The sequence below is a fragment of the Prosopis cineraria genome, unplaced genomic scaffold, assembly GCF_029017545.1.
Source record: "Prosopis cineraria cultivar Desert tree isolate PC_DT_omini unplaced genomic scaffold, ASM2901754v1 PC1173, whole genome shotgun sequence".
In the NCBI taxonomy this organism is placed as follows: Eukaryota; Viridiplantae; Streptophyta; class Magnoliopsida; order Fabales; family Fabaceae; genus Prosopis; species Prosopis cineraria.
The window spans coordinates 18379-35254 of NW_026556498.1; the positions used below are offsets into that span (position 1 = coordinate 18379).

Here is a 16876-nt window from a genome sequence, read left to right on the forward strand (position 1 = left end):
CATAAATGTCTTGTTATGTATATCTAAACAATCACTTGTATTTATTCAAACATCACTTATTCACACACAAAAATTATCAACTTTTTGAAACCTAATTTATTCTATTTATAACATATTTTTTTTTTAAATTTAGTGTAATATTGATAACTTGTTAATATTGACGGAATAAGTTGTGAAAAATAGAATAAATTGAGTTTGAAAAAATTGACAACTCTTTTTACATATGAATAAGTAATATTTGAATATGTATGAGTGATTATTTAGATATACACAATAAAACATTCATGATTAACAAAAGCTTGTGAAAATGTTTGAAAAATAAATTTATAACATATAATTTTTTTATTTAATATAATATTGATAACTTATTAACATTAAAAGAATAAGTTGTTTAAAAATAGAATAAATTGAGTTTAAAAATATTGACAATTTTTTATGCATGAATAAATAATATTTGAATAGGCCCAAGTGATTATTCAAATATAGACAACGAGACGTCCATGATTAATAAAAACTTGTGAAAACATTTGAAAATAAATTTATAAGATATACTGTTTTTATTTAGTATAATACTGATAACTTGTTAATATTGAAGGAACAAGTTGTGAAAAATAGAATAAATTAGGTTAAAAAATTGACAACTTTTTTATGTATGAACAAATGATATTTAAATTTGTATAAGTGATTGTTCAGATATATATAACAAGATGTCCATGATTAAAAAAAAACTTGTAAAAATGCTTGAAAAATAAATTTATAACATATATATTTTTATTTGGCATAATATTGATACCTTGTTAACATTGAATGAACAAGTTGTGAAAAATAGAATAAATTAAGTTTTAAAAAATTAACAATTCTTTTCATATATGAACAAGTGATTTTTGAATATGCTCAAGTGAATGTTTATATATACAAAACAGGATATATAAGATATGCAATAACAAGTAAAAATACTTCAAAATTAAAGTTATAATATATATATATATATATATATATAATTTTGCACTATACATATTAAAGTGTTTGTTGGTTCAATGATTTTTTTCATTTTGGAGAATAAAGGGTTTAAATCCACCCTTGATCCTTGACACATTTGACTGGTCATTAACAAGACAAAAAAAAAAAAAGGTAAAAAGATGTTTTAGTAATTGGACCAACAAAATTGATTGCAATTTGGACTCTTAAGCTTGCAAAATAATTTCAAAATGATTTGATCCCTACATGCTATTAGCTTGATTTTTAGGGCCCTCGTTGACATTCTCCCCTAAAAAACCTTGTGCAGGTTAGGTTTCCGGAAATGGGTGAAACATACTTGGCAATTAATTGGATAGATCCAAAATTCTAACGTCAGAGTAATAATGGAAGCCATGTGCCGCATGTAAAGAAGCTTTATTGCAAAAATTAGTAATCACCGTAATACGATATGGATGTGAGTTTGAGCAAGGCTAGCAATATGAATCATTTGTATGCTTTAATAAAGACAACATTGCTCTGTTCTGATAATGGAATGCAAGATACTATGATACAATTGAAACGTGCTAGTTCATTGATTAAAAAAACCAAATAACTGTGGATGTTCATTACATTCATGAATGAATATCTCATCTCTAGATCCAGAGGAAGAAATTGCTTCTCCTATCCAAACAAAATTGCTCAATTTCATATTCACACAAACTCCACAAGCTACCCGCTAAATGAAGTTCACGTAAAAGACACAAACTTGGAAACAATATCCATATATCACGTACATGGATGATTAATTAATTGAGCATCAGTAGAAAGGATGAATCTGATGTATTCCTCTTACAGGTCTAAATCTAAAACCTCGGACACAAACGAACTTGCAATGGATGTTTCATTACTGTTGTAAATTCTACTTTCTCTGACAAATCAACATCGTCACAAGCTTTCCATTCAAATTTCCATACAAGATTGGCCACATAGTACTCCAAATGAAGCAGTGCCAATGCATACCTGGACACATTCTTCTCCCTGCGCCAAAAGGCATCATTTTTATCTCTCTGCTTCCTGTAATATCAAATGTTTCACCATTATTATCATTATTTTTCTCAGTGCTCAAGAATCTCTCAGGCCTGAACTCCATTGGATTCTCCCACACCTTTGGGTCCCACCCCATCTCTGCCACCATGAAATTCAAAGACCCATTCTTGGGTACCAAGTAATTGTTGAACACCATGTCCTTTGACACAGCATGTGGCAACACAAAATGTGCAGGTGGGTGACGTCTGAGTCCCTCCAAGATCACAGCTTTGAGATATGGCATTTTGCTCAGATCTTCTTCTCTCGCTTCCTTGTCCTCTCTCTCACCCATTACATCTCTTATTTCATCCACAAGCCTCTGTTGAATTTGTGGGTACTTCACCAAACATGCCAGAGTCCATTGTAATGCAGTAGCAGTAGTATCTGTTCCTGCGTTTAGAAACTCCGAACATATTGAAACCATTTCACCTTCATTGAGTTTTCGTTTCTCCCCAGGCCATTCCAAATCCAACAGAGTATCCACATATGACACTATATGTTCTTCTGTCGCATTATTATCATCGTCATTATCATTATTGTCGTCTTGTTCTTGGTTTGATCTCTCTTCCTTTAGTTTCTTTCTTGCTCTTATCAATGGAATCAACACGTCTTTCTGTTCCTGCTTAATCTGCAAGAACTTCTCCCACTTCTTGCGGAGCAGTACTCGAGTAATTGCTGGCCAGAAATTTAGTGTTCTGAATCTTCTTAGACTCAAAAGTATATTCCTCTGAACGCATTCAATATCTTTGATTTGCTTGTCGTCTAACTTGTCACCAAAGCATAAGAACACCAGCAAGCAGAACATAGCATATTGGATATGGTCTTTCACTCCAATGGGATTGCTGGATTTTGAATCAACTATAAGTCGAGTCACTAGCAAATCTAAAACCCATTTACGTATGCTCGAGAACGATCTGATTCTCGCCGGGTGAAGTATCCCGGAGGCGAGGTTGCGACGGGAGGAGACGCCATTTGGGGCCGTAGGAGGCGGAGATAATGTTATGTTGGTCGCTGTTGAGGATCTTCTCGGTGGCGAGGGCCTTGGGACGATCGGAGAAGACGAGGCCGTTTTGGATAAGTGCCTGGTGGGCCATAGATCGATCGGCGATGAATATGGCAGGACGAGAACCGATTGGGAGAGTGACGATGGGTCCATATTTGGCATGAAGCTTTCGAAGAATGGGTTCGAGTTCGCTGAGTGATCTGCTCAGCCATATGAGACTGCCGATGATGGGAACCCGGAGAGGACCAGGAGGGAGATGAGAGGAGAAGAAGAAGAAGAAGAAGAAGAAGAAGAGGAGAGAGAAGATTGATGAGAGCTCTGATGGAAAAACAGAGACAGATTGTGACAAAGACGATCAACCACAACCCCATGATCACGGTTGAGAGAGTATGAGCCAGTAAAAGGCTTTGGCTTTTTAGCCCTTAATTAGAGAAATTTTAGACCAAGATTTGTACCGCGTTTGTCAAAGATAAATATAGTAAAGTCTAATATGTGGTAGTCGTGAGTTGCAGCAGTGACAAAACACTTCAACGAGGACAATTTGTTGAGCTGCTTACGCAAAATGCATAAATGGACGCATAATTTCATTCCAAATATAATTAAAATTTAAAAAAATTAATCTTTTAATCCTTTAACTTTTAACTCACTTGTAACTCAGTCCCTCAACTATGACTCGCTGCGACTCAGTCCTTCAACTATAACTCGTTGCAACTCAGTCCCTCAACTTTTGATTTACCTATAACTCGATCCTTATTTTTTAATTTTTTTTAAATTTTTTTATCAAATAAGAGGGGTAAAAAATACTCATATATTATTTTAAAATACCCTCTTCTCATTCATTAATGTGAGATAGAAATTAACATGAAAAAATTAACAAAAGTTAAGGGACTAATTTATAAGTGATTCAAAAGTTGAGGGACTGAGTCATAGGTGAGTTATAGTTGAGGGACTGAGTCATAGCGAGTTATAGTTGACAGACTGAATTACAAGTGACTTAAAAATTGAAGGATTAAAATATTAATTTTTTCTTAAAATTTTAGTAAATCGTGTGCCCGGGAGTTTTGAAAATTCTTCGGAAAAACTACTCTCATGTTAATTCGTGTAACAATATACTCACATGCAATCTCGTGTGTGTGTGAGAGAGATTATATATTCTCTGTATTTATTTATTTATTTATTTATTTATTTATTTATTTGTCATACTTGCATAAATAATATTCCTTTCGATTTTATTTATAAATTATATCTATTAATTTTATTAATATTAATGTAATAACAGTATAAAGATAATTATAAATAAAATTTAAAATTAATCTACAAATAAAAAACAAAAAAATAATCTAAATAATATAATATTATTTTTTAAATAATTTTCTCCCATAATACTGTACAGAAAAAGTAGAAGGTGAGAGAAAAAGCTGAATACAGAGTGTGAGAGAGAGCACGTTAGCAAAATGAAGATGGAGTAAAGTGAATGGATATTTTTAAAATTTCATTTTGAAATGAAAAATACTCAACTGTCAGTGACTTATAATAAAGACCGAGTATATCTTCTAAAAACGGTTTTATAACACGGACAGGAGGTAGTAAGCTATAGCTGAATATTAAGTCTTCAAATGAAGGTGCTAATTAATGTAAGCACACAGATTTGGCATCCAATTCAGAAACTGAAGTTGAAGTAACAAAATATCACAATACTGGAGTAGTGGTACATGTGCCACAGATTGGCATCCCTAACACAAAGGCTCAACTAGATGATTGCTCTAAGACCTAGGAGATACACAGACTTCTAATGGATTTTCCATCACCACAGTGAATTCTTCTCTCTCTGTCAAATCAACTTCACCTCCATTTGGAGTTGTCCATTCAAAATTCCAGATCAAATTGGCCACAAAATATTCCAAGAGAAGCATAGCTAGATTATAACCGGGACACATTCTTCTTCCTACTCCAAATGGCATCATCTTTATCTCTTTCTTCCCTGTAATATCAAATGCTTCTCCCTCACTGTTGAAGAATCTCTCTGGCCTGAACTCCATAGGACTTTCCCACACATTAGGGTCCCAACCCATCTCTGCCACCATGAAGTTGACAGTCCCATTCTTTGGAACCAGATAATTGTTGAAAACTACATCTTCTGATACTGCGTGTGGCAACACAAAATGTGCAGGTGGGTGACGCCTTAAGCCCTCCAAGATCACAGCTTTGAGATATGGCAGTTTATTCAAATCTTCCTCTTTCACTTCCTTTTCCTCTCTATCTCTCATGACTTGTCTGATTTCTTCCACAAGTTTCTGTTGCACATGTGAGTATTTCACCAAATTCGCCATGATCCACTGCAGTGCCGTGGAGGTTGTATCAGTGCCTGCATTTATAAACTCAGAACATAGAGACACTATCTCACCTTCATCAAGCTTTCGCTTCTCCTCAGGCCACTGTAAATCCAACAAGGTATCCACATATGGCACTATAACTTCATCAGCTGGTGTATTAATGTTCTCCTCCTTCGCTCTCTTTCTCGCTCTGATCAATGGAACCAACACATCTTCCTGTTCCTTCCGAATTTGCAGCAGTTCCTCCCAACGCTTATGGAGCACTATCTTGGTGAGTCTTGGCCAGAAGTTAAGCACAGTGAATCTGTCAAAATTCAGAAGATAACGCCTCTGAACATACTCTATATCCTTTATCTGCTTGTCATCGAGTTTCTCACCAAAACACATGAAGACCAGCAAGCAAAACATGGCATATTGGAGATGATCAATGACCTTGATTGACTTTCCTGATTCGGAGTCAGACTGGAGGATGTTGAGAAGCGTGTGCAAGACCCACTTCCGGGTACCGGAAAAGGATTGGATCCGAGCGTGGTGGAGCATCTCGGAGGCGAGATTGCGGCGGAGGAGGCGCCATGTAGGGGCCGTAGAAAGCGGAGGTGACGCTGTGTTGATTACTGTTGGTGACCTTACTGGTGGCGAGAGACTTGGGGCGGTCGGAGAAGACGGCGCCGCTCTGGATCAAGGCTTTGTGGGCGAGGGATCGATCAGATATAAATACAGAAGGACAAGAACCTATGGGCAGAGTAACGATGGGGCCATATTTGGCATGAAGGCTTCGGAGAATCGGTTGAAGCTCAGTGAAGGATCGGCGGAGCCAGAAAACAGAGCCGATGATGGGAACACGAAGAGGACCAGGTGGAGAGGATGGCGGGAAGTCTTGGAATGGGAGGAAAAGAGAAGAGTGATCAAGAGGCAGAGACAGACAGAGACGAGGATGATGAACATGAACCAGGCCTCCATTATTGACGATCGGGAAGCTCCAGTGAGACTTGATATCTTGGAAGATTTTTGTTTGTTTGTTAGACATTTATATCAGTCCGTTGACGATGAGTGTGTAATTTCTTTATGTACGGGTATATAATTTAATTAAAAAATACATTTTTTGAAAAAAAAAATTAATAAAGAATATATTGAAATTATACACCGATAAACAAGTGTGAATTATTGTGGCATGTCCAGGTTAAAAAAAAAAAAAATTGGCATGGTGGGAGCGTGATAGGATTAAAATTTGAGAGAGAAATGAAAGCGTCAGAGGATTGAGTTTGCTTCTAACACAGGGCAGTGGGATGATGACCGAACATGACTATTGTTTTGTCTCCTTCCCTGGAATAGTGGCAACCCAGGGCTGCGCGATGGCATCGTCGTAGACGAAATTATTAATTATTTGAGCCATTGAAAAGTCTTGAAAACAACAAATTAATCACCATTAGGTCTTTAATAAAATTTTATTTAAAAATTTATAAATATTGATCATGAAAGTCACAAATGAGAATTCCTATTGAAAATTGAGGATTAGTAAATTTAAAATTAAATTAAATTTTTTTATTTGTAATTATAACTTTAAATTTATAATTATTTAAATCAATATACGTAATTTATTCTTTAAAAAATTTTACCACAGACCTGCCCCTCATTAATTTTATTTTGGGACTAAACTTTCATTGTCCCTTTAAATTAGATTGGCAAGATGAATTCTAAAAATCAAAGTCATCTAAATTCTTTTTTAATAGAAAAAAATGATTTAGGGCAACTTAAATTAAATAATTTTTCATGTAATGAGACATGGAGAAAATTTATCTTTAAATTAGAATTTTTTTGATTTTCTTCATCTATTTTTATTTGTAGAAAAAATTATATCACATAATTTTTTAAAAAATTAATTAATTATATTAATTATGTGTGAAAATAAACAAAATTAAATTAAAATATTCTTAGTTAATTATTTTCTGTGATTATGAATGATGAAATTATAAGAATGATTTAAGAAATTGATAATAAATATTTATTGAAATACGTAATTTTATTTATATAAAAAATAAATTAAAAATGATAATTTTTTCTATATAAAAAGGGAATGAGTAACTAATAAAGAATAAATTGATTTAAAAAATTAACAAATTAAATTTAATAAAATGAGTTAGTATTTCATAACATAATAATTAAGATTTAAATTTTTATTTAAAAGAAAGCTTATATTTAACACTCGCCCATGCCTTGTGGAAATTTGCTTCCAATGAAAAAACACCTAGGACTGATCAAAAATAAACTGGTACCAAAAGAATTAATAGTTAATACACCACGGTGGCTTGTATAAGATTTATTGAGAAAAAAAAATATAGAATAGACATTGGAGTAGATTCAATGTTTTGAAATGTCAAGTAAAAATACTTATAAAATACAAAACGTTTTAATACCCAAGAAACTAACTTAAATTTAAACACGGTTTCACCAAAAAATATAATAAATTAAACACGGGTGCTTCGTAGTACTACACGTGTATGAACAGTGTGAAAGCTGACTTCTATCTAGAAGTGTGCTAGAGGCGGGCAGCTTCATGAATCCATTGATAAAGAAAGGATAACATGACGTCAACCAGTACTCTGGTCCACCAATCGGATAAAATTTTATAAGTAAGAGTAAAACGGAGGCTTCTCCCGGGGAAGCTTCAACTAAAATAATATTCCTAAAATACCCTCATTTCTTGTATTCTCCCTGCCCCTATCCCTATCCCTTACTGCCCGTCCGGTTCAAATAATTATAAAGAATGTAATGAAATGATCATTACATAAAACTTTCTCTAGTTTTATTAATCCTTTTATTTAAAATTATAAAATATTTTTAAAGAGATTAAAAATTAAAAAATATAATATATCTTTAAAACCTGTTTTGATATCTTACATTTAGCTTTTGAAAGATGCTTTTACTATTTTTAAAAGCCAAATGTTGTTTGAATAAAATTTTAAAAATAAAATACATTCCTAATATGCATTTCAAATATTGTTGAAAATCCATTCTGTAAAGACACATTGGAGTTACTTTTGCATTTGGAAAAGCTAGTTGAACATGTGACGAGATAAATAAAATTTCTAAACTTTTTATATTACCTTTGTTCTTCACTTGTTATTACGGATCACAGAACTCACATACAACTCTAGTCTCTTACGTTATTTTCATCATCATTTTGTCAGTGTTCCAAGGAGAAAAGAATAAGTTATTTTCATATTAAAAAATGATTTTTTATATATTTTGATATTTAAAATTTATTTATACATGTTTATTATATATATTATTCAACATATAAAATTTTATATTTTTTTATTATCTATATTATTAACAATTTTAAAATTTATGCCACTGTTTATATATTTTTTAATAAATCAAATTATACATATAATAAATTCTATATCTGTCTTTTTTAGCAACTATACATTTAAAATTATTTTTCATTGTATACCATCCAAACATTTTTAACAGGACACCCTTTTGAATTTTTTTATCACATTTTTTAAAGGAAAAATAACAATAAAATCTCTAAAATATATAAATAATAATTTAATCTCTCAAATATCATAATTTTTTTGAAGTCTTTAGGAATTTTTTTATCATTAATAAATTTATATAAATTATCAATTATCCTTATTAAAATAAATAATTCATAATTTTTTCTTCTTATATTTGTAACTTTTCTTTTTAAATTCGCAACAATGTAATAATAAATTATAACTTACATGTTAAATTTTTCATTTGCTATTGTACTGTTACGAATAAAGAAAGAAAGTTATAAATTATTTTATTTTTAACAAAAAATTTTAATAATTTATATAAATTCATTAATGATAAAAAAGTGCTCAGAGACTTTAAAGGAATTATGATATTTTGGAGGATCAAATTGTTATTTATATATTTTAAAAAAAATTTATTATTATTTTTTCTTTTTTAAACATTTTTTATATATTACATTTATATAACAAAAATTACAAACTAATATAAACCAATGTTCTCTTTGATAATTATATATTCAAAAGCACATTTCACTGTATATATAATCTAAAAATTTTTTATTTATCAAATTAACTTTTAAAAAAATATATTCAAATATAAATTTTATTACAATAATTAATTTTTACTGAACTAATTTTTATCAAATGAACTTTTGACAAACTAAAACTAAACACATACTTAATATTTTAAAGTGTAATCATTACCCTCTTTTACAAAAGCGCTCCTATTAAAATCACTTTATATTTATTTAAAGTAAAACACCTTATTAAATAGGGGTGAATATAAAAAATAAGATTAATTTGAAGACAAGTAACTATTTAGTTGGAAGTGAAATTCAATTAAAAATGCCTTACATTTTTAATGGTGGGAGTATAAAGAAATTTCTAACAATGACTTTGTTTAAAAATAATACATTTTTATTTTTATTTTTATTTAAATAAATATTTGTATTATATTCCTCTCATAGTTAATGAGCTTAAATAGAAATAATATTTAAAAAATGTAATTAATATTGCATTAAATGTCTGATATTAAAGATTAAATTTTTTTTTCTAAAAAACACCCTATAATACCCCCATCAAGGAATCATGGAATGAAATTTATTTTATTTTTAAAAATTATTAAGAAATTTTCACCAAAAAAATAAAAATTATTAAGAAAAATGTGAAATCATCCTTTTGCTCAAGCGGAAAAAGACCCCGCCCTCAACGAATGATTAGTAAGGTGTATGATACGGTGACGGTGTCAAGAAGGGATACGGATCATGTATAGTGGGAACTGTGCAGTAAATGGGAAGTGAAAAATCCTAATCATGAATTTTTATCTAATAACTAATAAAAAATAGGTGTGTAAAATATTCCTCATTTGCAAACACACAATCACATTTCATTTAAAATAAAAATTTATAAAAAATATAATATTTTTAAACATCTGTTAATAACTAATTTGAACAATACAGATTTTAAATGAATGGTTCAGTTTAATATTAATTTTTTTATAAATTGACTATTCAAAGGTATTCTAGAGTTTGGACAATTTATGACTAATATTAAATTTTTTTTATAATATTTATAATTTTTTATTTTAATAAATATAATATTAAAAATAAAGATAATATTTTTAGCACTTTTCAAAAAAAATTTAAAAATTACAAGTTAAAAATTTTAAATATGAACCAAAATCAAATATGAATTGTTCAAAGTACATCTAGATAATTAATTTATAAAAATTAAAAAATTGATATTAAACCTTTCAAATAAAATCTTTATTGTCCAAATTAATTATTAACAAACTTATTAAAAATATTATATTTTTTATAAATTTTTATTTTAGATAAATTGTGATTGTGTGTCTGCAAATAAGGAACCTTTTTATACATCTATTCTTACTAGCCATTAGATAAAAATTCATGGTCAAGATTTTCCATCTCCCATCCACTAAACGGTTTCCACTTCACATGATCCATATCCGTCAAGAAAAATGCCTTGATCCGTTCGTTATTCACAAGGGGCAAAAAGTGTTCTCTATTTTTAATAACAATTGGATTCCAATGCTAAAACATGAGAAATAGTATAAGGAATCTACAAAGAAACATAAGATAAAACTGAGATCCTAAAAACCTAGAGCAAAACTCTTTCATTATCTTCCAAAATTTAAACAGCAAATACATGATGATCAAAAAGACAAAAACAAGTTCCAAATTGTGAGATAGCTTTGCTAAAGAGTCTGCATCAATATTATGTTCACATTAAATAGGGTTAAAAGTAATATGCCTGTTTCTAAGGAGTAAAGATCTGGCCTCCTCAGCTACATCTTTAAAATGCTAATCGGGGTCACAACTTCTAATAATTAAATTAATGGCTTTCAAGCAGTCAGTAAAGACAACAATATTATGTAAGCCATACTCCCAACGTAAAGTTAGTCTTTGAATGATGCCAATTAGTTTTGCAACAATAGGTAGAACTGTCACAAGTTTAGAATTGGAACTACAAATTTGCCTATTAGCTTCATCTTTTAGAACTCCACCACAGTTGCTTCTTCCTTTATGATCCACAAAACCATCCACAAAAAGCTTTTTAAAATCTTGATTTTCAAACTGAACCTGATTCGAAACCACAGACGAAGTTTTATAAAGAGGATTATTGTTGACTAGTTTTTTTATCAATGGTAACTCCAAATAAACTAGACATGCTGTTCAGTTTCACTACAACAAAATAGTTATTTTCTTAAAAATTTTTCATGGATAAAAATGCAAAGAGAAATTCTCTCATCTCAACTTTCTCTCTGATGATATCTCATATAGGTTTTCTCTTAGCTTTTCTCTTGGATTTCATAATAGAGAGAAAACCCAAGAGAAAATATGAGAGAAATTTGAGAGAAGATTACCACGTAGTGGCAGGAACGTCTTCTATAGAACATATCCAAAAGAAAATGTTTGATGGAAATGAGAAATTTAAAAAAACAATAATAAAAGTAATTGCGCTTAATATTTCTCTTGGATTTTTTTTGAGAAAAATTTTTTCATGGATAAGTCCGAGAAAAATTATAGATAATCTCTCAACATTATCTGATGAAAATATTTCTCTCAGATCCAAGAGAAACTTCTCTTTCAAAAATATCCAAGAGAAATGTTTCTTTCGAATGTTACTAAGGAAAATTCACAATTTTCTCTCAAAAGTAATCTGAGAGAAATTGTCCCACAAAAATAACTGTGAGAACCATTTTGACATAAATGAAAAAATTTAAAACAAAAATGTCACCCAAATGTCCCAACACATATAACCAAATAGGAACTTTCTTAGTATGATCCAACCCTACCTCATGCAAGAGATTCCATTTGACCTAATCTCACCTTGGACTGGAGAAAAAAGTCTGCCGCATTTCATCCTTCAGCATAGAATTCCATTGGTATCTTGCATTCTTACAATCTCGAAGCAAATGCTTGGAGTCTTCCTTGGTTGTGCATCAAAACGGGTAGAGATCACATATTTGAATTCCTCTTCTAGCTTTGAGCTCCATCGTGTGTGCTCTTCCATGTATGAACATCCACATGAAAGATTTGTTTGGATGGTCAGATCTATGATTAGGAGCTGTTACTCAATTTTCTTTTTCTTTTTCTCACCTTACCTTCCATCTCAAATATAATTTGCTAAAATATTTTAGTGATTCAAGATATATAAGTTACTTTTTGGGTCATTAATAAATGCATTTTTTCTTAAACGACACCCATTAATCATAGTACAGGAATCGAATTTAGAATTTACATGAAGAAATGTGAGCTATTAATCAAAGACACAAATTTCCAGGACGGAAAAAACATGTTTTGCTAAATATTAATTTGCTTAAGTAATTTTAAGTATTCCATCTATTTCAATTTATAAGATATTTTTTAAAACAAATTACACATATTAATAAAATTTTATTAAATAACTTTACAATCATAATTTTTTTAAGGCAAAAATATAGAGTTTTAAAAATATTTTTTATTTAATACCCCATTCAAAGCTAAAGAGGTGGCCTAAATGCCGACAAACTCAGGTCGGATAGAACGGCCTGAGAACTTTCTGCCAATTCTGGACATGGTAAAAATTGCCTAAGTTTTTTGAGCTTGGTCAAGCTAGCCCGCAGCTCAGATTGAAAGGGTTTAGGGCCAGCATTTCCAACCGTCTAGCCAGGCCCAATTGAGATATATATAAATAAATAAATACAAATAACGATGTCGTTATATGATGGGAGAGACAAGTGAAATAATAGGAAAATCCAGTGCCTTGTTTTGCATTGCTGAATTCTTTTGCCGGAAAAGGCATCAACCTGTCGTTGACCATATTCTAATTTAGACAGTATTTATGTCTTTAGTTTTATATATTTATATATTTTTATTCAATAAAAAAGATAAGTGGATTTTGATGTATTAATAATATGAATAATAAGATTTTATTATATAATAAATAATCTATAATAATAAACACATCTTAATTTAATTAAAATAAATATTTTAAATATATAAGGTTAAGTATATAATTTTTTTTTAATTTTTTAATACTGTTATGCTGTGGTTCTTGGATATTCATCTAAATGTCAATTATGTTTTAATTTTGGTGTTGGCATCGGAAGCATTCGCATATTGTGAATTCATGAAGTCATCCATTTTTATTTGTCAAATAATTTTAGGTTTATTTTTTTTTTCTATTTATTATATAATCACATGTTTAAATTTTTTTAATCTATTTAACTGTTTACTTTACTATAAAGGATTATTTATGATTAAGTTCACTTGAATGATTTGCAGCCTGCCCAACATAAGAAGGGGCCCAAACACAAAAAGAGGAAGAATTTCAGTTAATGATCATAAAATAAATTTAATTTTAAATGAGTTTAAAAATATTTTAAATTTTAGTTCAATTCATGAGAGAAAAGTCAAAAAGATTTTGACGGTGATAAGATTAAAATGCCCTCATGTATTATACAGAATCGCTGATTATTAATTTTCTTACTGCATTTGTTAATTTACTAATATTATTTGTAAATTACATCTATTTGTCAAACAATCAGTAACATTAGTTTATTAATTTATTAATTTTACTTGTTAATTTACTAACATTAGTTATAAATTACAAGACCTGTCAGTAATTTATAATTGATGTTAATAAATTACAAGACTTGTCAATAATTTACAACTGATATTAAACAATTAAAATGTGAAGTTGACAATTCAACAACTGATGTTGCTACTTATGATTAAAAATTAATGTCAAGTTTATATAATTATTGACATGTCAACTTATGTAACTTGCAACTCATATTCATAAATTAATAAATGAGGTAAGAAAATAATAACTAATAATCTTGCATAATAGATGAAGAGCATTTTGATCTTTTCACTGTTAAAATTCTTTTAACTTTTCTCTTCTGAATTGATTTAAAATTTCATAACATTTTTAGATCCACCTAAAATTAGGTCTCTCACTTAATCCTTAACTGAAATTCTTCTAAAAAAAAAAACAACAGTTGATAACAAACTCGTTCAATTGGATGTTGCGATTTACATTTAAGAAAGTATTAAAAAACATATATATATATAATAAAAAGAGTAATATTAAAAAATATAGTTAATGAAACTTTATTATATTAAAATATCTTATATTTTAGAACGTCAAATATTTTTTAAAAATATCTTATAAATTAAAATAAATGAAGTAGTTTTATTTTTATTGATATAGTAGCATGTATTTGTGCTTTAATTTGAGATTGGAGATAGAATTAATTAATTATTTCTAATTACAATATAATTTGGAATTTGCAAAGGAAGGGAAGTTTAAGTAAGAGGTGGTTATTAAAGGGAAAGTCATTATTGTTGCTAGGGTTAGTTAACAATCAACATAAAATAATCAATCAATATTAATAACCTATTATGTATGTCGGATTGTGGACCATTCAAGTAGAAGCGCGGGTACTAATCACTAACAGTTTCCACTTTCTACCCTTTCAAGTTCCAACCTGGGTAATTCCGATTTTTTCTATGAGATAGAAAAAAAATAGTACTTGTTGGAATTTCTTTTGTATAGTTAATAAAATATTTTTTTATAAAATTATGTATATTAATAAAACTTATTAAATATATTTTATAATTTTATTTTTAAAAAAAACAAATAAAAATTTTTAGAAATATATTTAATATAACCTTATTGTGAAACATTAAATAGAGAAAAAGAAGGAAATATAATGAGGAGTGAAGGGTAGTATCAAAACAAGTATGACTAACAAAACTTATTTTTATCAAAATATTTTATATTTTTAAATACAAAATCACCTCTAACATATCTTGTAAATTAGAATGGACATGGTTTAGTAAAATTAGAATAATTGATTTTCTTTTTTATTTTACCCTTTATATATTTATTATGGTTTGAATTCCTAAGGAGAAATTTATATATGGTTCTTTCATTACAAAAAATGACAAAATTGAGAAGTTACATACTTTTTCAACACTTAATAAGATATAATTATAATTTCTTAATGAGCATGAAGTTGATGCAATTTACTTTAGTCAAGGACCAAATGGAGTATTGTATGAGTAATTTTATTCACATATTTAAATTATTTTACTAGATATTATATATTTATATAATTATTTATAATTTATTCAATAATGGTATTTAATTATAAAAATTTAAACAAAATTGGTTACTATAACTATTTAAAAACTAAATTATCATCATCATATATCATTATACTTACTATTTAAAATCCATATTTTCATGTACCTAAAAAAGAAACTATCTTTTCAGGCCAGTTCTGCTCCTAGGCCTAAACTTCCATGTTAGAGTTAAAAACACACCACCCACGCAAAGAACTGACCACACTAAAGAGAAACCTAACAAGTTAGGCATCTGTCCACTTATTTTAAAAATAGTTTTTTATTATTTTTTAAAAAAATTATTTGATGATGTGTTTTTAAAAAAAATATTTTATAAAAAATTAAATTTTATTTTAAAAAATAGAAAAACAGAAATATTTTTTTAGATATTCTAATATTAGTGTTCTAGAAAATAAGGAAAAATGTGAAAAACGCTTATTTTAATATTTTTTTATATTTCAAAATATGTTTTATAAAGCAACAACTATTAAAATAATAAAATAAAAATATTTCAAAAAAAACCCTAGTACTCCCATTAACTCATGTTTTTTTAACCTAATCCCGTTAATGATGTTTAAAACCAAAAAAAAAAAATCTCTGAACTTATACTCTATTTGACTACTTGCATGGCTTAAGGCTAAGGGGCACAGCTAGAGACCAGCCTTGTAGCTAACTATCATTAAAATAAAAAAAAAGTATTTTAAGATTTATTCATTTTAAATTATTGTAATTAATTATTTTTAAAAATATTTAAATTTTTTTTAAAAAAATGCACACAATTCTAATGATGATATTAAGTGTAATAAAATAGATAACATTTGACTTATTCAAAACATTATATCATTAATTACCTCCTAAAAAGATAATGTCATTTAAAAAAATATATAACTTCTCAATGCCTTATATTTTGGATTAAGCAAAATTTAAAAAAAAAAACTCAGAAAAAGTATACTAAAAGCTAAATATACAATTATGTTTTATCCTAAATTTAATCTCAATTTTCATTAAACTGAAATTTAGCAACTTTCAGTTTTGAAATACTCATTCCAGCCTTTTTTATTAGTCACATTTAAAAATTTTTTATTATTATAAAGTCACTTTTCCTTTGACTTTTATAACATTTGATATGCAATTTCAAAATTATCTTCTAACTAATTCTAAAAATAAATACAATATCTTAATTTTTTTTTAAAAAAGTCTTTTCACATATCAAATGTTTTTTCAATTTACGTGCAAAATTTAAAAATAATTTATTTTTCAGATAATTTTATATTAGCTAATTAGAAAGTAACTTGTAAAAAGAGCAAACAAACGGCCAGTAAATCTCAAGCTGAAATCTATGTCCACAATTTCTTTTTA

General features: G+C 28.7%; 2 pseudogenes; both read right to left on the minus strand.

Annotated features, from left to right (window-relative positions):
• Positions 1–1563: 1563 nt before the first annotated feature.
• On the minus strand, positions 1564–3417 carry LOC129299478 (cytochrome P450 89A2-like; annotated as a pseudogene).
• A 1246-nt stretch (positions 3418–4663) lies between these two features.
• Positions 4664–6354, minus strand: LOC129299482 (cytochrome P450 89A2-like; annotated as a pseudogene).
• Positions 6355–16876: the final 10522 nt, after the last annotated feature.